Source organism: Dryobates pubescens, chromosome 8 (assembly GCF_014839835.1).
Source record: "Dryobates pubescens isolate bDryPub1 chromosome 8, bDryPub1.pri, whole genome shotgun sequence".
NCBI classification, from domain to species: domain Eukaryota; kingdom Metazoa; phylum Chordata; class Aves; order Piciformes; family Picidae; genus Dryobates; species Dryobates pubescens.
The window spans coordinates 32,713,433-32,736,975 of NC_071619.1; positions in this window are offsets into that span (position 1 = coordinate 32,713,433).

Genomic DNA, 23,543 nt, shown 5'->3' on the forward strand with positions numbered 1-23,543 from the left:
TGCTCTCAACTCCTGTCTCCTGATTTGACTCCTCTGGCTTTGGCAAGCCTGCCTCAGAGCACCTGCAGGGGAATTTAATTTGGCTGTCAGTCCTCCAGAGCCACCCGCAGTCCCGTAGCTGCGTAGGCTCTGCAGGACTGATGGGAATAAAAAGTAGTAAAGAACTGATTTCTTGTGACTGAAGTCAGCAGATACCACTCTGCACACAGGCAGCAGATGTGTCGAGTAAGAGCATTTTTAAATGGTGACTTCTCAAAGTGAGATTTTACTGTAAGTTATACAGCATGCCAGCTTTGTGATCTCTCAGCCCTGAGTCTGGCCCCATACTATTAATTGTACTCTTTCCAAAGTGCTACCCTTAACATTTTTCTCAGTGATAGCAGAAGTAGTAAGAAAGGTCCAGTACCTTCCAATAAAAATAAATCTTCTCCTAAGTCCACAGTAATCTAAGCCCTATAGAAGCATTTCAAGGTCTGTCAAAGTTATTCAGGCTCATTCCTCAACAGCTCAATCTCTGCTCTGGAGTTTTAAAGGATCACCATGGTTGGAAAAGGCCTTCAACGTAAATCCATGGTCATTACTACACCATATACTTGAGCACCACCTCTAGCTATCTTTTAAATACCTCCAAGGGTGGTGATTCTACCACTTGATTAGGCAGCCTGTTCCAGTCTTCATAGAGAGACTGGCCATTGGAACATGATGGCTGGGGAGGAGGTGTCGCTGGGGAGGAGTTGTCACTGGGGAGTCACTAACACTGGAAGTGTTCAGGAAGAGACCGGATGATGCACTCAGTGCCATGGTTTAGTTGATGAGATGGTGTTGGGTGATGGGTTGGACTTGATGGTCTCAAAGGTCTTTCCCAACCAGGTGTATTGTATTGTATTGTATTGTATTGTATTGTATTGTATTGTATTGTATTGTATTGTATTGTATTGCATTGCATTCTATTCTATTCTATTCTATTCTATTCTATTCTATTCTATTCTATTCCATTCCACTCCACTCCACTCCACTCCACTCCACTCCACTCCACTCCACTCCACTCCACTCCACCCTATTCTATTCTAGTCTAGTCTAGTCCATTCCATTCCATTCCATTCCATTCCATTCCATTCCATTCCATTCCATTCCATTCCATTCCATTCCATTCCATGGTTCCATGACTGCTAATGCCAGTTGCAAGATCCCTCATCATGCCAAATGCCAAATCCTTCATTACAGGAAAAATTCCAGCTGCCTCCCTTGAAAATGAATTGTTTCCTGTCCCCAAGCAAGGCTGTCACATGGGAGGGGGGAAATAAAATCAAGACAAACCAAGCAAAACCCAGGCCAACTAAAATCTGCTGCCTCTCATTAGATCAAAGGTTGGCAGCAGAGATAAACCACCACACAACACAACATTTATTCAGAGAAGCAATTGCCTACGGAGTCGTTTGTCACTTTTAATAATCCTCCAGTTGGGAAATGATGATAATGGAAATCAAGTTACCCTAATGGCAATAAAATGTTTGTCAACTGAAGTTGTTCATTTTGACTATTAAAAAAAAAAAAAGAGAGAAAGAAAAGAAAGAGAAAAGAAGAAGAGACCGAAATAATTTAACTGCAGAGAATAAAATTGAAATAGGTCTGTAATTACATAGATTTTCAGCATCTTGATGAGAAGAACTAACTGCTGATGGCTCCCATATTTTCAGCACCTTACCCTGCAAAACAAAGAGTGTGCCAGATGTACAGAAAAGAGGCCTGCAGCAATGTTTCAGATGTGATGCATACATTCCTTCCTTTCTCTCCTCCTTATCAAGTTCTTCGCACAGAGAGTCGTTCACCACTGGAATGTGCTGCCCAGGGAGGCGGTGGAGTCACCGTCCCTGGAGGGGTTGAAGAGGGGATTAGACGTGGCACTTGGTGCCATGGTTTAGTCATGAGGTGCTGGGTGACAGGTTGGACTTGATGATCTTTGAGGTCTCTTCCAACTTTATTGATTCTATGCTCAGTTTTAATGCAAGAGTCATAACATGGACACAGGAAAAAAACACAAACCAAAACATAAAGATATGCTGCCACTAGTAGTAGGAGAAGACACAAACTATTATCACCCAAAATAATCCATCCTTATTTTGTCATGGGACTACCTGAAGCAATGAAGCCCAGATGGGTAAATGTGGGCTACAGCCCAGCGCTTCTTAACCTGCTGGCTTTCACAGCACACATGGTGCTGCCAGGGCCACCCGAAGCCAACAGAAAAAGACTGATTCATTTCAGAGGCATTGGCTCAGTCCCAAAGTTTCTCAGCACTAGTGTTGGAGGCTTAGTGAATCAGAACATGCCAGGGAAGTGTCTGGCATCTGTCAAGAAACAAAATCCATGGGATCCAAAACTAAACTACAGTCCAAGAGATTAATTTAGAAGAATGTATTTTTAAAGAAGAGATATGTATGTGTGTGCCCTTATATTTATACATATATATCAGACTCAGAACACTGCCAGGAACACACCTCAAGCCTGCTGTCAACATCTTAGGATGAAGGACTACTGTGATGTATGGTTTGTTTTCCTCTTCTGAAGAGCTAGAAGACCTATGTTCAGTGTTTATCAGCTTGCCTCTTTCCAGTCCTTCAAATAGCATACATATCAAAGGGAAGGCTGAATGAAGTGCTTCACAGAGCCTTGTTTCCAGCCATAACCTAAACGAGTTTTGTACATGAGTGGAATCATTTACTGCTTATTTAACTCTGCAAGTGCTTTGGAAGACCTCTTGTAACGCTGACTTTGTTTTTCTCTGCTTGGCTGCTGCTTTGACTGCCTTGAGCAGTTTCCCTCTGCACAGTCACAAAAAGGGACATGCTCTGCTGTGGCTCTGTGTGATTTTTGCAGTGATGGATGAAAGTCATTGCTCTTTGCAACTATCTGAAAGGAGATTAGAGTAAGGTGGGGGTCGTCCTTTTCTCTTCCCTAGTATCAGGTGATAGTACAAGAGGAAGTGGCCTGAGATTGTGCCAGGGGAGGGTTAGATTGGAAATCTGAGAAAATTTCTTTACTGAAAGCATGATCAGGCATTGGAATATATTGCCCCAAAAGGTGGTAGAGTCACCATCCCTGGAGGTGTTCAAGAAATGTGTGGACACAGCACTTCCGGATATAGTTTAATGGTCATGGTGGTCTTAGGTTGATGCTTGGACTCTATAATCGTGAAGGCCTTTTCCAGCCTTAACAATTCTATGATTCTGTGATTCCAAGTCCTGAACTGCTGAATAACAAACAAGAAAGTTAAAATCTCAAACAAATTCAGAAATGCCTAGGAGAAATGGCTTTCAAAGATGCAGCCAGCTCTAAAAGAACTTAACCTGTACTTGACAATGAAAGGTGATGTCAGTCATGCACTATACTTGAGGTACCTTAAAGTGGTGCAACCATGACATGAATCTTGAACTTTTTTGGGCTACCTGAGGATTATAGTGGCTTTTAAATATGTGGCTTCCCATCCTGGAAACCAAATCCTGGATGACACTCTGCATAGTCAAGCTGCTGACAGTTGGCCTACAGAGTTTTGGCTTGGATGTGGAATTGATTAGACTAGGCTGAGCTTATTTGAGGTGTGAGCTAAAATGTACTGGATGTACCTCCCCTGAGGGATTTAAGACATGTAGGTGTGGTGCTGAGGGACATGGTTTAGTGGTAACCTGAAAGTGCTGGGTTAACAGTTGGACTTGATGATTTTGGAGGTCTCTTCCCAGCCCCAAAAGTCAATTGTGTCCCAGACTGCATCAAAATAAGCTGATTCTACACTCTGCTCTGCTCTGGTGAGGCCCCACATGGAGTACTGTGTCCAGCTCTGAAGTACCCAGCACAAGGAGGGCATGGATCTCTTGAAGACTGTCCAGAGGAAGGCCACAAAGATGATCAAAGGTCTGAAGCACCTACCTTATGGGGACAAAATGAGGGACTTGGGTCTGTTTAGCCTGGAGAAAAGGAGACCCCAAAGAGCCCATATAGAGCCCTTCCAAAACCTGAAGGAGGATACAGGAAATTTGGAGAGGGATTTTTCATAAGGGCACGTGGTGATAACACAAGGGACAAGGGTTTGAAACTAAAGCAGGGTAGGATTAGATTGGCCCTTAGGAACAGGTTGCATAGAGAAGTTGTGGAAGCCTCACCCCTGGAAGTGTTGAAGACCAGGCTGGATGAGGCTTTGAGCAAGTTGGTCTAGTGGGAAGTGTCCCTGAGACTGTGACCTCTTGTTCTGGTGCTGGTTGCCTGGGAGAAGAGACCAACCCCCTCCTGGCTACAACCTCCCATAAGGTAGTTGTAGACAGCAATAAGGTCTCCCCTGAGCCTCCTCTTCACCAGGCTGAACAACCCCTTTCAGGGGCAATAGACAATCTGTCCAGCCTCAGACCACCACAGAGAGGAATAAAACCACATAGCTCAAAGGATGCAAGATTAGGCACAGTGTCTGGTTTAGAGAAAGTTCAACAGCTGCAGGTTTTTTTAGACAAATGATTCCCAGCACGACTGAACATAATGGAAGCACAAATACCACAATCTGAGAAGCATTTTGAAGAGAAAAGGGGGAAAAGAAAAAGGCTAAATTTGTACAAATAGTGCAGCCAGTTTTAGATCTGAAATCTAAACATCCATATTTGTGACCAAAGCAGCAGAACTGCCATTTCACACAACTTGCATAAGATTCAGCATCCAAGATTCGCTCATTTAACATGTTCCACAGAGGTTTCTTCATAGACTCGTAGAATCAATAAGGTTGGAAAAGACCTCAGAGATCATCAGGTCCAACCTGTCACCCAACACCTCATGTCTAACTAAACCATGGCACCAAGTGCCACATCCAATCCCCTCTTGAACACCTCCAGGGATGGTGACTCCACCACCTCCCAGGGCAGCACATTCCAATGGCTAACAACTCTCTCAGTGAAGAACTTTACATAGAATACATAGAATACATAGAATAAACCAGGTTGGAAGAGACCTTCAAGATCATCGCGTCCAACCCATCAACCAATCCAACACCGCCCAAGCAACTAACCCACGGCACCAAGCACCCCGTCAAGTCTTCTCCTAAAAACCTCTCAGCCTCCAGCCTCCTCACCTCCAGCCTAAACTTCCCCTGGTGCAGCTTGAGACTGTGTCCTCTTGTTCTGGTTGCCTCAGAGAAGAGACCAACCCCCTCCTGGCTACAACCACCCTTCAGGTTGTTGTAGACAGCAAGAAGGTCTCCCCTGAGCCTCCTCTTCTCCAGGCTAAGCAACCCCAGCTCCCTCAGCCGCTCCTCGTAGGGCTGTGCTCAAGGCCTCTCCCCAGCCTTCTTGCCCTTCTCTGGACACATTCAAGTCTCTCAATGTCCTTCTTAAACTGAGGGGCCCAGAACAGGACACAGTCCTCAAGGTGTGGCCTAACCAGTGCAGAGTACAGGGGCACAATGACTTCCCTGCTCCTGCTGGCCATCTGGAAGCCTATTGCTCCTTATGTTCCCAGTGCCTTTGAGGCAGTCTAGAAGTTACTTTCCACCAAGACATTAAAAGCAAAGGGAAAAATGAGAGAGCAACATCATTACTTCATCTATTTACTGAGAAACCCAAAGGAAATATTTCAGCTGTATCATTTATTGAAGCAAAAATAAAAATTATTATTAAAAAAAAAAAGGAAGCCTATTATGTTTGTGGAAATCAACTTTCAGCTCTTTTCTCAGATGGATTCATCAAAGACACATCAAGGAGCTTTGGGAGGAGTTATAAGACTATTTTGGGGGGGTTATACTATTAAAAGTCAATTTTTTTTTGCCGTGTTTGTGTTCAATTTAATATAGCCTTTAGGAATTTTGATGCACAGTTGTACCTCTCTGGAGGAAGCATGGCCATTTAAATAATCTAAATAGGACTAATATGTTTCCTTCATCTTGCATGATTTCTTTATTGTTTGTAAGAATTCAGACAAAATGTGGAGGGGGGAAAAAAATTCTCAGTCTTTATGGCACTGGGTGTTATCTGCAAATCACGACTCCAAAGAGCAGTCTAGCATTGAATCATAGGATGCATCAGGTTGAAAGGGACTCTAGAAAGTCATCTAGTCCAAACCCCCTGCAGTGAGCAGGGAGCCATTGGAATGGGCTGCCCAGGGAGGTGGTGGAGTCACCATCCCTGGAGGTGTTCAAGAGGGGATTGGACATGGCACTTGGTGCCATGGTTTAGTAGTCCTGAGGTCTTGGGTGACAGGTTGGACTTGAGGACCTTTGAGGTCTTTTCCAACCTTATTGATTCCATGATTCTCTCTTTAACTAGATCAAGTGGCTCAGAGCCCCATCAAGTTTGACTCTGGGTGTCCCCATGGATGGGGCTTCCACCACCTCTCTGGGCAACCTGTTCCAGCATCTCACAGCCCTCATCATGAAAAACTTCCTACTAATGTCCAAGTTCACAGCCCAGGCATCAGATATTCTGGTTGAAGAAAGCATATAGTAAACCCCAGAAAAGAAAAGTTTCTTCCTGATCTCCAAGGCAGAGGTTGGCTCAGGGCTCTCACATCTCCTTCTCAGTTTCATGTTTGTCTCAGTCGTTCACAGCTAACACTGTGAATAACTTCATTGCCTGCACCCAAGTCCTTTTAGAGTCCTGATGAAGATTAAAAACAGCTCCCATTGCCTGGCAGGGAAGGTCCACTGCTCTCACTGCTGCCAGCACCTAACAAGGTATAAAGAACAGGGACTGAGCTGAACCACTCTCCATCTCACTGACTATCCCCTTGTTTTTGAGCAAACAAAAAGGGGATCTCTGAATAGGAACCAAAGAGTTCACTCCAAAAGGTATTAAAGATGTGACACAGAGGTACTGTCCAATATCAGGTGAAAGCACTCTGAAAGAATGGTAAAGTCATTAAGACTTCTGTGTGTGTGTCCTTCTTTCCCCTACCAGAAGAAGCCAGATACTTCAAATTCTGTAAGAAAAGCGACAGAAAAAGGTGAATGACAAAAGCTTGAGCAAAGGGTCAGTGGCAGGTCCCTGGGAATGATTACCTCTTTGAAATCCAGGCAGCAGGGGATGCAAAGTGTCAAAGGCTGCTCAATCACCTCTGCTGAGTATCTAATCACCAATGGGTCTGATCAGTGGATAACATATGGTGAAGAGCTAGGAGAGGTCACCAAGCAGGAACTACAAAGTGCATCATGCTGCTTTTGACAGAAGGCAAGAAAAAAAACCCCATCCCCCAAACCATGCAGCCTCGAGAAACTGCAAAGGAGGGAAGGTAAAGAAACAAACATGGGAACAGAGAAGATCTAAACATTTTTTTCCAATCTGTGAGAGCTCATTGATTTTAAAGGATGGCTTCTTGCAGAAGTTGTTTCCCCTGATGCCACACAGTCACTGCTGTAGGTAAGCAGAGATAGGTCATGGGTCACCATCTGGCTCTGAAAAAAAGAAGGAAATGGCACTGAAAATGTCAATTAAAAAAGATGCAAATGTCTTTTCAAAGAAGTAGGGAAGACAGATGGGAGGCACCTCACTAAAACACAGGATGTGTATTCACAGAATCACAGAATCATACAATGATTTGGACTGGAAGGGTCCTTAAAGATATCTCATTCCAACCCCACTGCATGGGCCGAACACCTTCCACTAGAGCAAGTTACTCAAGACCCTGTCCAACCTGGCCTTGAACACCTCTAGGGAGGGAGTATCCACAACATCCCTGGACAACTTCTTCTAGTGTCTCACCACCATTTCTCTATCCTAATATTCAGTGTAAAACTCACCTCTTCAAGCTTCAATCTGTTCCCCCTCAATCTATCACAACAAACCCTTGTAAAGAGCCCCTCCCCAGATCTTTTGTAGGCTCACTTCAGGTTCACTGAGGGGCAGGCATGGTTTCACCTGGGTGAAGAACCTTGCCTCTCTGGGAGTGATATGTTCAGAGTTTCAGCACTTCATTGCCCAGGAGTGCTGCATGAATTATCTCCCCTGCTAGTTCCTTGGCACGTGCCCAAGACACACTAGGAGAAGGGAAAGGTTGTCCATGCTTCAGCAATCTCAGTGAAATTCATCTCACACTTCAGCTTCACACTTGAGCTGGTTTTAAGCATCACATTGCTTTATTCACCAGCATTGTGGATGCATGTTTTCCACCTTGTCTACATAGATTCACAGAATGGTAGGGGTTGGAAGGGAACTCTCAAGATCATCCAGTCCAACTCCCCTGCCAAAGCAAGATCACCTAGGGCAGGCCACACAGGAATGTAACCAGGCAGGTTTGGAAAGCCTCCAGGGAAGGAGACTGGGAAGCTTTCTCCAGCACCCTCACAGCAAAGAAGTTTTTCCTCATGTTGAGATGGAACTTCATGTGTTCCAGTTTGTGTCCATTTTCCTTTGTTCTGTTATTGGGCACCAGTGAAAAGAGACTGACCCCATCTTTTTGACATCCACTATTAAGGTATTTGCAAACATGATCAGATTTCCTCCCAGCAATCCCCTCTTGAACACCTCCAGGGATGCTGACTCCACCACCTCCCTGGGCAGCACATTCCAATGGCTAACAACTCTCTCAGTGAAGAACTTTCTCCTCACCTTGAGCCTAAACTTCCCCTGGTGCAGCTTGAGACTGTGTCCTCTTGTTCTGGTGTTGGTTGCCTGGGAGAAGAGACCAACCCCCTCCTTACAATGTTTCAGCACACTCACTGATATGTAAAGGTACCCAATGTTTGGCTGGTTGTTTACCAACACAGTATTTAGGCAGCACTGTTGGTTTTTCCCAGTTATAAGTTGTACATCTGTTTCCCAGTGTTTTCACTGCTTATACAACCACTACAACTATATGTTTAGGATAATGAGGTTTCTAGTGAGCTTGAAATGTTATTTAAATGCTGATTTCAGAAGCACAACCCGTAACCTCTGTTAGGGCTGCAGAGAAAGAACAATTTCCAAGAGGTTTATATCAGCATAAATCTATGGATCTTTGTGGAGGCATTGCATTTGAAGTAAAAAATTTGCCAGTCCTTTGACTAGATACCCAGAAACCACTGACCTAGCTAAAAGATAACCTGAAGCACAATAAACTGACAGGCACAGGAAAAAAACATCTCATTTGAAGTGCTGGGTGACATCCTGCAAGTCACTCCACCTTTTTCTGCTTCTGCTTTTCACCTGCTTGGAACTCAGCTGACCAAAATGCTCTGAAATTCTCTGGTCAAATCCATGAGACAGCTGGATCTTATTTTTATAAGAAGAAAAATAACCCTGGGCATACACAGCAGAACCAGAACAAGGAGTAATGCAGCAGGTTCTACCCTGGCTCTGACACTACCTTCTGCTGTGGCTCAGCTCCTCTCTTTCCTTTATTTCCTAAGTCTAGAGTGTTATCCAATGGGTGGGGGTTTTTTGAGCCCTGACACACACATAGAATCACAGAATCACCAAGGTTGGAAGAGACCTCAAAGATCATCAAGTCCAACCTGTCACCACAGACGTCTTGACTGAACCATGGCACCAAGTGCCACGTCCAATCCCCTCTTGAACACCTTCAGTGATGGTGACTCCAACACCTCCCTGGGCAGCACATTCCAATGGCCAGTCTCTTGCTGGGAAGAACTTTCTCCTCACCTCAAGCTTAAACTTCCCCTGGTGCATCTTGAGACTGTGTCCTCTTGTTCTGGTGCTGGTTGCCTGGGAGAAGAGACCAACCCCCTCCTATGTTAATTCTTGCTGTGAACCACATTGGAAAGACTGAATCACAGAAGAGGTGAAGTTGGAAGGGACTTCTGGAGGTCATCATGCTCAAACACAACCACCTAAAGCCATTCACCCAGCATCATAGAATCACAGAATAAATATGGTTGGGAGAGACCTCAAAGATCAGTTATGGATAACTCCAAGAAAGATTTCACCCTCTCTTTGGGAAACCTGTGCCAGTGCTCGTTCACCCTCATGGGCCAAAAATAAGTGTCTTAATGTTCAGAGAGAATCTTCTGTGCTTTGGTTTGCACCCAGCACCTCTCATCCTGTCACTGGGCACCACTGAAATATCCTGGCTCTGTTCTCTTCACAGCCTTCCTTCAGGTACTTATACAATTTGGTGAGATCCCCCTGAGCCTTTTCTTCTTCAGGCTGAACAATCTCAGCTCTCTTGGCCTTTCCTCATAGAGGAGGTGCTTCAGCACCTTAAACATCTTTGTGGTTCTTTGCTGGACTTTATCCAGCAGCTCCATCTCTTTCTTACCAGGGAGCCTCAGCTGGATGAACACCTACAAATAGCTGAGAAAAAAAAAAAAGCAAGCCATAATAGTAATAAAACCCCAAACAACTCCCCTCAGAGTCAGAGATTTCAGGAGTCTACTGGTTCATTTACCAAGCAGAAAGTTAAGGGTGAAGCCTGATCACAACTTTTAGGGCTGAAGATGAAGGGAGCACAGCGTTATTACAATGCTTGTCAGTTCATCAGACGAAAGTGTAACAAGACCAAATGACCCAATTTTAGAGGAGACAGAAGAGACACTAAATGCAGTGCAATTATTTGTTTAACAATGGCAGCAATTAGCTGCTGGAAAATTTACCAAGTGTTCTGCTTGATTCTCTGTAGCTGATGATTAAATCAAGACCAGACTCTTTTTTTTTTCCTGTCTTTGAAGTCTCGTCTCAGTTCATACAAAAAGTCCTAGGGCCTGTGTCATACTGTAAGTCAGACAAAATGATAACAATGGCCCCTTCAGGGCTCTATCATATACTCCTTTTTTAAATGAGATGACATTCACTATTCTAATGATTAGGAAATTAACATTGCAAAATAGCAGAATGTCTGCATTTAGCCCATACCTGGGGCTGAACTGGAGCAGTTGCTCTAGCGCCTGACGTCACTTCTCCAGCAGAGCAGGGCACATGGGCAGGAGAGAAGACCCCTGGGGTGAAGTGGAAACAGATGTAATGAAAAAGAGAAATGAACACCAATGCCAGTACAAAGAGCACAAAGTCATAGCCAGCCCAGCAAATGTACAGCGGTCCAAATAAACAACAAAGCAGCCCACAGAAGCAAGAGGCCAAGCTAGAGACAAGCCCCACCTCAGCAAACTTTCCTCTTTATACTGACCATGACATTTATGGTCTGGGATACAACTGTGAGCAAGCTTGTGCCAGCTGTCCTGGTCAGCTCCCAACTGCTAGTGGCCTGCAGACTATGGCTGGCCTGTGAGACTGTCCCAGCAAAACCAGGACATGGAAAAATTGGTTGGAGTTGATGATCTCTGAAGTCTTTGCCAACCAAAATAATTCTATGATTCTATAAAGCTCCTAAAATTCATCAGTGCTGATATTAGGAACAATTTCTGTCTTGAAAGAGTGGTCAGGCATTGGAACAGGCCAGCCAGGAAGGTGGTGGGGTCACTGTCCCTGAAGGTGTTCATGAAGTGTGTGGACATGGCACTGTAGGATGTGGACTAATAGCCATGGTGGTGTTAGGCTGACTGTTGGACTTAGAGGTCCATGATCTTGGAGGTCTCTTCCAACTAAAACAGTTCTATGATTCTATGCCTTGAGTTAGTCCTGGCCTCAATCTCAGCACAAAACTCTGAACAAGAAACCTACCTCTCAAACAATCCAGAAACAAGGAGAATTTGGTAGCTTGAAGGACAATTTGGTGTATCCAGCCTATCTCACTCATGTGCTAATCAGCCAAACACAGGCTGATAAAATCTCTCTACTGCTGACCATGATCAAGTATGGCAGCCAGGTTTGATTACAAGAAACAGAAACACAGGTTCATAGAGTAGTTTGGTTTGCCAGAGACCTTCAGAATCATCTAGTTTCAAGCCCCCCACCACGGGCAGGGACAACTTTCACTAGACCAGGTTGCTCAAGGTCCTGTCTAATCTGGCCTTGAACACCTACAGGCAAGGGGTATCCACAACCTTCCTGGGCAACCTACTCCAGTGTCTCACCACCCTCACTGTAAACAATTTCTTTCTAACATCCACTCTAACTCTACCTTCTGCCAGCTTCAATCCACCCCCCACTTCCTTGCAAAAAGTCTCTTCCAGCTTTCTTGCAGGCCCCTTTTGAAAGGAAAAGTGTTATGGGCTTCTTTACCCTAGTACAACTGCTCAGAGTTTGCATTTACTCTGGAGAGGATGCCTTTAAATTTTTTTTCTTAGAATATAGCTAGAAGATGGAATAAATTGACTAGCAGAGGTCAAGTTGCTGCAGCAATGATGTTTTTGGCTTTTAAAGACAGTCTACCAGATGTACCAAGCAAGAGCAAACTTCTCTGAAATAGCCTTGATAATAGGTTTCTGAGGGAGGCAGCCCCTTGAAAACAAAGTGCTCTGATGCCATTTACCAAGGTATACAGTGAAAGGACAGGAAGGCATAAGAAAAGAAAATACAACATATGTTAATTATCTGCAATTCAATCACTTTTCTGTATAGCTAGGAAATGAATAATTTTATGTAATGCTCAACTCAAGGCTGTGACTCCTTTTAGATAGTCCTTGAACTTAAACAATAAAGCAAGCAGCATGCTGTTTGTCATTCTATTTTAGTCCTCATGAGAGAGGAAAATAAGCTTTAGGAACCTGCCTATCTAATTTTCAGGCTTGGCAGCTACCACTAGATGAAGGAGCCTGAAGAATTTCCCTGCTGATGAGTCATCCTTTGTACCTTCACATTATTTACCAAGCCAGATCAAATGTCCAGCCCAGATCCAGCACCATAGAATCATAGAATTGTTTTGGCTGGAAAAGACCTCTAAGGTCATGGAGTCCAGCTGCCAACCTAAGACCACCATGTCCCGAAGTGCACATGTTTCAGGCATAGCACCGTGGGAAGGTGTGCATGTCACATTATTGTGGATGGAGGCTGCTCATCCAAAATATGCCACCTCCCAAGCCAGTGCCAGAATAAGCAGTTTCAGAGAGGTCATGGATTTATTTTACAGACATGGAGTAAAATGTTCCCAGAGTCATGGGCAATCCCATCCACAAAGCCTGTGTCTTTTCCCACTGTAGCATGGCAGAAGGAAGGGAGAGCCAAACACCTACTCCTGTTTGCAACCCATCTCTGTTTACACTCACAGCTGATACAGATATTCTTCCATGGCTTCTTAGGAATTGTGGCCTCTGGAGGTCTCACAAGCTGGTGAGAGGTATACCATGTAAACCCAGGAACAGATACTATGCTGTTCATTTTGGTGCTTATCACCACTCACTGGATTGGACTTGATGATCTCTGAGGTCTCTTCCAACCTTGGTGATTCTGTGAGATAGTGACACTCATACAAACAACCACTGCCAAGGACAGCTCTGACCTTGGTGCAAAAATGGTTTCTCCATTCCTCCTGGCCCCCATCTCCTTACTTTGCTTCCAGAGGCACAGGACAGCAGTAAGCTCATTACTCCCCAGAGCCAGTTTCTAGATCCCCTGTTCTTCTTCTGGTTTGTTTGGGTTTTTTTAGTGAAAAAAAAAATAGATCTAAACTGAACCTTTTGGAAGATTAAATAGTACCTAAGGACATCAAGATAATTGTCTCAGCAGAAGCAGCTCATCCTCACCTCAGCCAAGGCTGGAATTAAGTCCCTTTGATAACAGCCATCATTTTAAGTTCATTTTCTGCAGCCAAATGACTTTAAAAAGTTCTGCAACAGGGGGAGAAGATACCCTGGAATTCAAATTTGAACTGTGTGTGTTTGTAGCCAAGCAAACATCAGCGTTACTTCCTGCGTCCCCAAACCCCTGCTCATCAGCACGCAGGCAGCTGAAATTCTGCAGGATGAGATCACCCAGAGATGAGAAACATTTCTTTAGGAGGTGAAAATTTGTCTTAAATGTTCAGGAATCCAAACACCTGCAACAGATAAAATGCCTTCAGCTTCCCACTCTCCTGCCACTGAATTATGACAGGGACTAAAGTCTTCAGACAAAAGGATCCTAAAATCTTTAGCTGCACAGCTTTAACATTCCAAATACCATGTGTCTAAAGTACACTTGTAGGGATCCCCATACCACCATCATAGCAGCCTGTTCATGTTTTCCTTTGAGAAATTACAATTCTACAGCACTACTGAAAAGCAAAAATGTTCTTCAAGATCTCACATACAAAAAATTCAGTTTTGGTTGGTTGGGTTTTGGTTTTTTTAGACTACATCAACTGCTTATTGTCATAGAATCATAGAATCAATAAGGTTGGAAAAGACCTCAGAGATCATCAAGTCCAATCTGTCACCCAACACCTCATGACTAACTAAACCATGGCACCAAGTGCCACATTCAGTCCCCTCTTGAACACCTCCAGGGACAGTGACTCCATCACCTCCCTGGGCAGCACATTCCAGTGGCCAATTACACTTTTGGTGAAGAACTTTCTCCTCACCTCGAGTCTAAACTTCCCCTGGTACAGCTTGAGACTGTGTCCTCTTGTTCTGGTGCTGGTTGCCTGGGAGAAGAGACCAACCCCCACCTGGCTACAACCTCCTTTCAGGTAGTTGTAGACAGCAATAAGGTCTCCCCTGAGCCTCCTCTTCTCCAGGCTAAACAACCCCAGCTCCCTCAGCCTCTCCTCACTGGGCTGTGCTTGAGGCCTCTCCCCAGCCTCATTGCCCTTCTCTGGACATGTTCAAGTGTCTCAATGACCTTCCTAAATTGAGGGGCCCAGAACTGGACACAGTACTCAAGGTGTGACCTGAGCTGTGTTGAGTACAGGGTGAGAATGACTTCCCTGCTCCTGCTAGCCACACAGCAGCAGCTATAACTAAGTCCTTCCTGCTCACACACACCATCAGCTCTTCTGCCTCCTTCTCTTGGCATCACTTGGTTTACCTTCTCCATTATACCTGCTGGAAATTTTTGAAAAGAAAAGCTTGGAAAAGGCTGACATTAACAACAACAACAAAACAAACAAACAAACAAAGAAAACCCCAAAGAGTCTCACCAACACCCCATCCTTATGCAAAGATAATCCAGCAGCGAGGGAAGCTCATGCACACGCACATCCCACAAATGTAAATAGAAGAGGTTCTTCAGCTGGCAGAAATCCTGTCAGTGAGACAGCATATCAATGAAGGAGCTTTGAGACCAGCTTGGTGGGGGTGTGCACACATACACACCATCTGAAAGACATCAACTGTGCTTCCCTGTGGTTCCAATCAGAGCTGGGCAGCAAAGCTGGTGAAGGGTCTTGAGAATAAGTCTTATGAGGAGTGGCTGAGTGAGCTGGGGTTGTTTAGTTGGAAGGAAAGGAGGCTGACAGGAGACCTTCTTACTCTTTACAATGCCCTGAGAGGAGGTTGTAGAAGGGGTTGTTGGTATCTTATAAGTCACAGCTGATAGAACAAGAGGAAATGGCATCAAGTTATGCCAGGGGAGGTTTAGGCTGGATATGAGGAAGAATTTCTCTACCCAAAGGGTTCTCAAAGTCTGGAACAGGCTGCCCAGGGAAGTGCTTGAATTACCATCCCTGGATGTATTTAAAAGCCATCTAGATAAGATTCTCAAGGATATGGTGTAATAATGACCCTGATTGGACTTTATAATCTCAAAAGCCCTTTCCAATCATGGTGATGCTGTGAGCTGGCTCTCAGTGCATGGGCACCACACAGCCTTCCCCAGCAGGGAGACAGTGTGGCAGAGGAAATTGTAGCATGGTCTTGACAAATGGGAATTATGCTCCAAAAGGGAGAAGGCTACAACAGGGACAAACACACAAAGCACAACACATAGGCAGGAGCATACTGGCTGGGGAGGAGCTGCTGGGTGGCAATTCAGTAGAGCGTGGGCTGGGGGGCTCACTGCTCACAAGAAGAGCACAAGGGTGTGATTATCTGTCTGGGATGAAAGAGGTGCACATTATATAATGGCATAAGCACATAGACAATTCTTCTCTTCATCAGATTCCTGCATGAATTGCTGTGAAACACTGGCCTGCAGGCAAATACAGACCAACTGGTCACAACACAGAAGAGCACCATGAGTGTCCTAGAAAATGTATCTTCTGATGGCATGTTGCTAGCTGAGTGAAATGGGGATGTTTTCCCAGAGGAAGAGAGCACTTGGAGGTAGGGGAAGGAGAAGTGACAGCAGTCTTCAAGTTCATGAAGGCAGCAAAGAGAAAGGGAAAAATCTGTGTGCCCACAGGAGATCAGAAGAAACAGATTTAAAATGTGCAAGGCTGACAGCTAGGTAAACAAATGGAAAGCTCAGAGAGAAGTCTTTAAGACAAATCCTCCCAAAACTCTGAAGTCCATCCCATTCTAGGGCTAACCACAGTTTAGTTCAACAATTACAACACTTAAGAAGCACAGATAACATAAACCACGCATAGTTACACAGAGCATTTACAAATAGACAAAGGTATCTGATAGATATGTAAAGCATCTACTGATGTCTGAAAAAGGCTCTTAGCCTAAAATCTAAATTGCAGCATTATTTCTGTGAGGATCAAAGGTCTAATTTTACAAGGTACAAAGGGCCTTCAGCTGAAGTTAATTAATTTTCAAAAGGAACTCTATGCCAAACTCTTTTCACTTAAAATCTCACATCCCTTGCCCTGCTGTCCTTTTCCCTTCTAAGAGGTTTTGTCTATGTGTTCTGGAAATGTAGAGACAGTGCCTAAAACACTCTGAGGTGCACATGCTCCTACTGGACATAGGTAAATGTGGGTGCCCAGCGTATCTGCAGAAGTCCTGTCACACACCAGGGAACAGCCATGTCAAACCAAAACAGCCTCTCCCTTTCTGTGTGAACTGCTGGCTCACATCCAGCTCAGGCAGAGTAGCTGAAAGTCATTTCTCTCTGATGTTGTTTAAAAGCCTAAATGCAATGGAATCCTAGGGTGAGTCCATTTCCCAGTGAGCAGAAGTGTCAAAATACCCACCATCAGAGCTGAATCTATTTGGCAGTCCCAGTAAGGAAGCAAGGAAACAGAGGGATTCAGTACCCTGCCTCCTGGGGCACTTGTTGCAAAACTTTTCTGCAGCAATGGCTCCAGCTTCTTCTGAGGCATGGAATTCCGTTCACTTCCAGGCCACATCAGACTCCTGCACTTTCTAATAGGTTGAACCACACTGTTCACTAAGATGTTCTGCCTCTAAATTAAGTGCAGTCATAGAAAAACTAGAATTCTTTTGGTTGGCAAATACCTCTAAAATCACTGAGTCAAATCATTGACCTAACACCACCATGGCTATTAAACTATGTCCCAAAGTGCCACATCCACCTGTTTCTTGAGAACACCTCCAGGGACAGTGACTGCATCACCTCCCTGGGCAGCCTGCTCCAATGCCTGACCACTCTTGCAGCAAATAATTCTTTCCTAATTTACACCTAACCATTCCCTGACACGATTTCAGGCCATTTCCTCTTGTTGTACCACCTGACACTAGGGAAAAGAGCCTGGCACTCACAGTCCTGAAGGGCCAAGCCCAAAGCATGCCCTAACCCAGGCAATGGGCTAAGCACCTGTGAAAGTGCAAACCTGGACACTTCTTGGGGTTCTGATCACAGAATCACAGAATCACCAAGGTTGGAAGAGACCTCAAAGATCATCAAGTCCAACCTGTCACCACAGATCTCATGACTAAACCATGGCACCAAGTGCCACGTCCAATCCCCTCTTGAACACCTCCAGGCAAATGTGTAGCACATATAACCTTGTAACACACCTGTGAGCTGAGTGTGCCCCTGGCCATGTTTGGATATGCCCCACTCTACAGGTTCAGCTATCAGGTGTTTGAAGGTATCACCACTGAAAATATTAAATATATAAAAATATGCATTTTATTGCACTCACTTCACTCCAGCCTCCTTTCAGGGCATTGTAGAGATCAATGAAGTCTCCCCTCAACCTCCCCTTCTAACAGAATAATCAACCCCAGCTCCTTCAGCTGCTCCTTGTAAGACTTGTTCTCTAAACCCTTCATCAGATATGCTGCCCTTCTCTGGACATACTCCAGCACCTCAATGTCCTTCATGTAGTAAGCAGCCCAAAATGGAACCCAGTATTTGAGGTGTGGCCTTGCCAGTGTCGAGTGCAGGGGCATGTCCATTTCCCTACTCCTTCTGTCCATGCTATTGCTCACACAGGCCAGGATGCTGTCAACATATGGAAAGTCACATGATGGATCTATGTATTCCTGATGGATTATATGTAACTTCAAACGTCTGACTCATAGAATCATAGAATCAATAAGGTTGGAAAAGACCTCAAAGGTCCTCAAGTCCAACCTATCACCCAACACCTCATGGCTACTAAACCATGGCACCAAGTGCCACATCCAATCCTTTTCTGAACACCTCTAGGGACGGTGACTCCACCACCTCCCTGGGCAGCACATTCCAATGGCTAACAACTCTCTCTGTGAAGAACTTGTTCCTCACCTCCAGCCTAAACTTCCCCTGGTGCGGCTTGAAACTGTGTCCTCTTGTTCTGGTGCTGGTTGCCAGGGAGAAGAGACCAACCCCCTCCTGGCTACAACCACCCTTCATGGCCATTCTGGCCTCAAGCCTGCCACAGCTTCAGGTCGATATACTTATTCTTTTCGCGACGTACAGAGACATAAAACTCAATTGAGCACAGAGTTATAAGGTCAAACACCATCAATTCTGCAGCTGAAGAAGCCTTACCTCTCCACAACTCACGCCAGTCACTCCCTTATTACAATGGGGGAAAAAGAAAACCCAAACAACCACAAAATCAAGCCTCAATCCCTGCAAGATTGCCTTGATAACATGATGATAAAATCAGATTACAAGATTTGCTCAAGAGCTTTGTGTGGATTTTTGGCACATATAACACTGAAGAATGCATGTCAAGCTCTTTTGAAAGGCATAAGTAAGTATTGCTGGAGGTAGTCCTGTAGTCAAATTGTCAGGAAATCTCACTCTGCAGAGCTGCCACATCACAGAATTCCTCTTGGAAAGTGCAGAAATCTTACTGATTACAAGAAGGTAACCATCTCACTTTTCTCCCTTTCTCTCCAGGCTTTGCTTTGCAGAATGACTCCATTCCAGCCACTTCAGGGGGCAAATCTGTTTAAAAAGGTTGTCAGACACGAGACTGATGAGGGAAGATGATTAGGTACCACTAGCAGCTAGAGAAAGCATTGCTTTATTCCCAGTGGTTATCTACAGCTCTCCATGAATGTGCTCTGCCCTGCATATCCCTGCTAAAATGAGCAGTGCATATTCCCCCTCAAGAGCTTACAGGAAGAGAAAGCTTGTTTTACAGTGTCCATCATTAGAAGGTTTATGGAGTCTTCCCAGTAGCAGTAGCAAAAAAATACACCACAATAGGCTCATTTTCCTCACTGATTTTTCCTCCCAAGTCATTTGGAAGCATTCGTCTGCTGGTCTGCACAGCTGAGTTTATTTCCTCATCTCCCTTTCCCCTCGCCTCTGTTTCCCTGTCCTCTTTACTTATTTATATATCCTCACCTCCTTTATATTTTTGCCCTCCTTTTCACCTCCTGCTCTATAATTCATCATGATCTGCAGGCAAACTAAGCCAAAGCAGCAGATTTTCTGTTTTCAACCTGAGCACAGCAAGAGTGGTCACCCTCATCTTGTCTGAAAAGGAGGAATAGTTGAAAACATTGGCCTTGCTGCCAAAACTGCATCACCAAACATTCCCCTTTATATGTTCTTGGCATGCAAAAAGAGACAGACTGCACTTCTGAGGCCATTTCTAACAAAGAAAGGCTGACACACCTGTCCAAGAACATGCATTGGGAGGGTTGCCCTGGAAAGGTCTGGGTAGCCACTTGGGACACATGATAAAGGAAATCTCAAACTTCTTAGCAGAAAGGGGAATCACAGAATTATTGAGACTGGAATAGACCCCTGAGAGCATCAAGTCTAGCCTATGACCCGACACCACCACATCAACTAGAACGTGTCAATAAGTGACACGTCCAATCTTTCCTAACATACCTCCAGGGATGGCAACTCCACCACTTCCCTGGGCAGCCCACTCCAGTGTGTCATGCTGTCTTGTCTCATCACGAGTTGCCTGAGACAAAGCCCAACACCTCACCTTACTACAACTTCCTTTCAGGTATTTGTAGAATGTGATAAGGTCCCTCCCGAGTCTCCTTTTCTCCAGGATAAACAACCACTGTAGGCAAGCAGCAGGCCAAAACCATGAAAGGAGCTTGGACAGAGAAAAGGCTGGACAGCCTATTAATCATAGAATGTCTGGAGCTGGAAGGGACCTTAAGATCACTGAGATCAAACACCCCTGCCACTGGCAGGGACACCTCCCAACAGACCAGGTTGCTCAAAGTCCTGTCCAACCTGGCTTTGAACACCTCTAGGAAGGGGGCATCCAAAACCTTCCTGGGCAGCATGTTCCAGTGCTGGACCACTGAATTTTGTCCTAATATCCAGTGTAAATCTAATCTCTTCCAGCTTGAATCCATTCCCCTTCATCCTATTGCTACAAGCCTTTGTAAAAAGTCCCTCCCCAGCATTCTTGTAGGTCCACTTCAGGTACTGGAAAGCTGCTACATGGTCTCCCCAGAGTCTTCTCGTTCTCCAAGATGAAGAGGCCCAGCTGTCACAGCCTGTCCCCATAGCATAGGTGTTCCACCCGTCTGGTCATCTTTCTGGCACTCCCCTAGACCTGCTCCAACAGATCCCTGTCCTTCTTGTGTTTGGTGTCTCTTAAAACTAACCAGTTTCTTTATATTCTTCACGAGGGAGATGTCTATTGCTGGGATTTATGGCCAACATCTGAACTAAAGGTAGTTGTATGTTTGACAACAAAAGTGATAAAGAAGCTGTGGAGGGGCAATGAAAATTGATGGGGAGAGAGAGTGATGAACAGCAGAAGTGCCGTTATGGTCAAGTGACAGGGTAGAAGGTGGAAGAGAAAGGGAAATGGGCTGTTTGCAGTAATTTGGGTGCCTTCAAGCCTCCTTGTTCAGCTGCCTGCAAACATCTGCTTACTTTATTTACTGTTCAATTTCTCAGTAATGTCACTGCAGCTGGGCACAGCACCTTAGATGCCTGTGCCTGTGCCTCCTGTATGTGAGATGGAATCTGCAGACCTTTGTTTTTCTTTCTTTTGTACTCTTCCCAGGAGAAAAAAGGAGAAATAAAAACCAAACCAAATCCACAGGAAGACTGTAACTGCTAGGATAAGGGAATAAAAAGTAATATTTATTTAGTGAACAGGAATAGTGTGGCCAGCAGAGGTAGGGAAGAGCTAGTGCCCCTGTACTCGGCACTGTTGAGGATGCACCTCAAATACTCTGTTCAGTTATGGGCCTCTCACTACAAGAAAGACATTGAGGTGCTGAAGGCTTTCCGGAGAAGGGAAACAAAGCTGGTGAAGGCTCTGGAGAACAAGTCTTCAAAGGAACTGCTGAGAGAACTGGGATAGATTAGTCTGTAGAAGAGGAGTCTGAGGGGAGGCCTCATTGCTCTCTACAACTGCCTGAAAGGAGGCTGGACTGAGGTGGGGTTTTGATCTCTTCTCCCTAATATCAGGTGAAAGGATGAGGCAAAATGGCCTCAGATTGTGCCAGGAGAGGTTTAGGATGGACAGTAGCAAAAATTTATTTCCTGAAAGAATTGGCCTTCGATCAGGCTGCCCAGGGAAGTGACCAGACCGGCCTGAACCGGTCCAGAGAGGTTTGAACCGGACCAGACAGGTTTGAACCGGACCAGACAGGCCTAAACCGGTCCAGACTGGTTTGAACCGGACCAGACCAGTTTGAACTGGACCAGACCAGACTAAACCAGTCCAGACCGGACTAAACTGGTCTGGACCGGTTTGAACTGGACCAGACCGGATTGAACCGGACCAGACCGGCCTAAATCAGTGTAGACCTGTTTGAATCGGTCCAGACCGGTATGAAGCGTACCAGACCGGCCTAAACCGGTCCAGACCGGTTTGAACCGGACCAGACCGGTTTGAACCAGACCACACCGGCCTAAATCGGACCAGACCGGCCTAAACCGGACCAGACTGCTTTAAACCAATCCAGACCGGTTTGAACCGGACCAGACTGGACTAAACCAGTCCAGACTGGTTTCCACCGGACCAGACTGGCCTAAACCGGACCAGACCGGCCTATACCGGTCCAGACTGGTTTCAACCGGACCAGACAGGCATAAACCGGTCCAGACCAGTTTGAACTGGACCAGACCAGCCTAAAACGGACCAGACCGGCCTAAACCGGACCAGACCAGTTTGAACTGGACCAGACCGGTTTGAACCAGACCAGACCGGCCTATACCGGTCCAGACTGGTTTGAACCGGACCAGACCGGTTTGAACCGGACCAAACCAGTTTAAACCAGACCAGACTGGTTTGAACCAGACCAGACCGGTTTAAACCGGACCAAACCGGTTTGAAATGGACCAGACCCATGTAAAGGATCCAGCACTTGGCTTTGGTAAACCACATCCAATCAGCCTTGGCCCGTTGACCCAGATTGTCCAGATCCCTTTTGGAGAGCCTACAATCAAGCAGATCAACACTCCCACCCAGTTTAGTATCATGGGTGTAAAGGAGGAGCACCACTGCCAAGTTGTGCACAAACAATACAGAGATCTTTGGGCTTTGCTGTTTCACTTGAGAGCCCTGGTGAGACAGGGGGCCCTCGGCAGGAGGTACTCTCCCCATGCACTTGCTGAAGAGCATGGCGTCAAAGCTGGCAGGCACGAAACAAGGAACAACTTCAGGGTAACACTCACTCCATCTCTTCTTGCTGCTGTCACATGATTCTGCCAGGGTTTATGAGCTAGCAACTAATAAGGCAAAGGGCAAAATCATTTTATCCCTCATATGAAACTCCTGGGTTTTGATTTGAAGCTAGAAGCTCAGTTCTTACTGATGACTATTATCAGCATTCATGCAAAAGTAATTTCGGATGTAATCTTACCTTACGTTGAGGGTCATTATCTTTGCATTATGGCTTATGGCAAAACCTGAAACACTTCCATGGTCCTTTTTCTACATTGCTGAACAAAATCCCCTAAATTCTGCGAGCATTTTCTGACAAAACTACTTGCTGTCAACAATGTTATCATTTTTAAAGAACATCCACAGTGAAATGCACCTACACTTTGTTCCTGTTTCACAGAATCACAGAAACAGTCAGGTTGGAAAAGACCCTCAGGATCACCAAGTCCAACCCAGAGCCCTACCCTACAAGGCTCACCCCTAAACCATATCCCCAGGCACCACATCCAAAGGACCTTTAAACACACCCAGGGCTGGTGACTCAACCACCTCCCTGGGCAGCACATTCCAATGCCTGACCACTCTTTCTGTGAAGATTTTTTCCTAATGTCCAGTCTAAACCTACCCAGTCACAACTTGAGGCCATTCCCTCTTGTTCTATCACTAATTACCTGTGAGAAGAGACCAGCACCAGCCTCTCTACAACATCCTTTCAGGTAGTTGTAGAGAGCAATTTGCTAGTCCTCAGCTCTCACTGACCTATTTCACCAACTGGACACAAAAAATCCAAGTCTGTCATGAGAAGTGTCTTTACTAAAACCCACCAGCTGGGGAGAAGATAATCTCCTGCTTTTCTTGTGGTCTTTTGGATA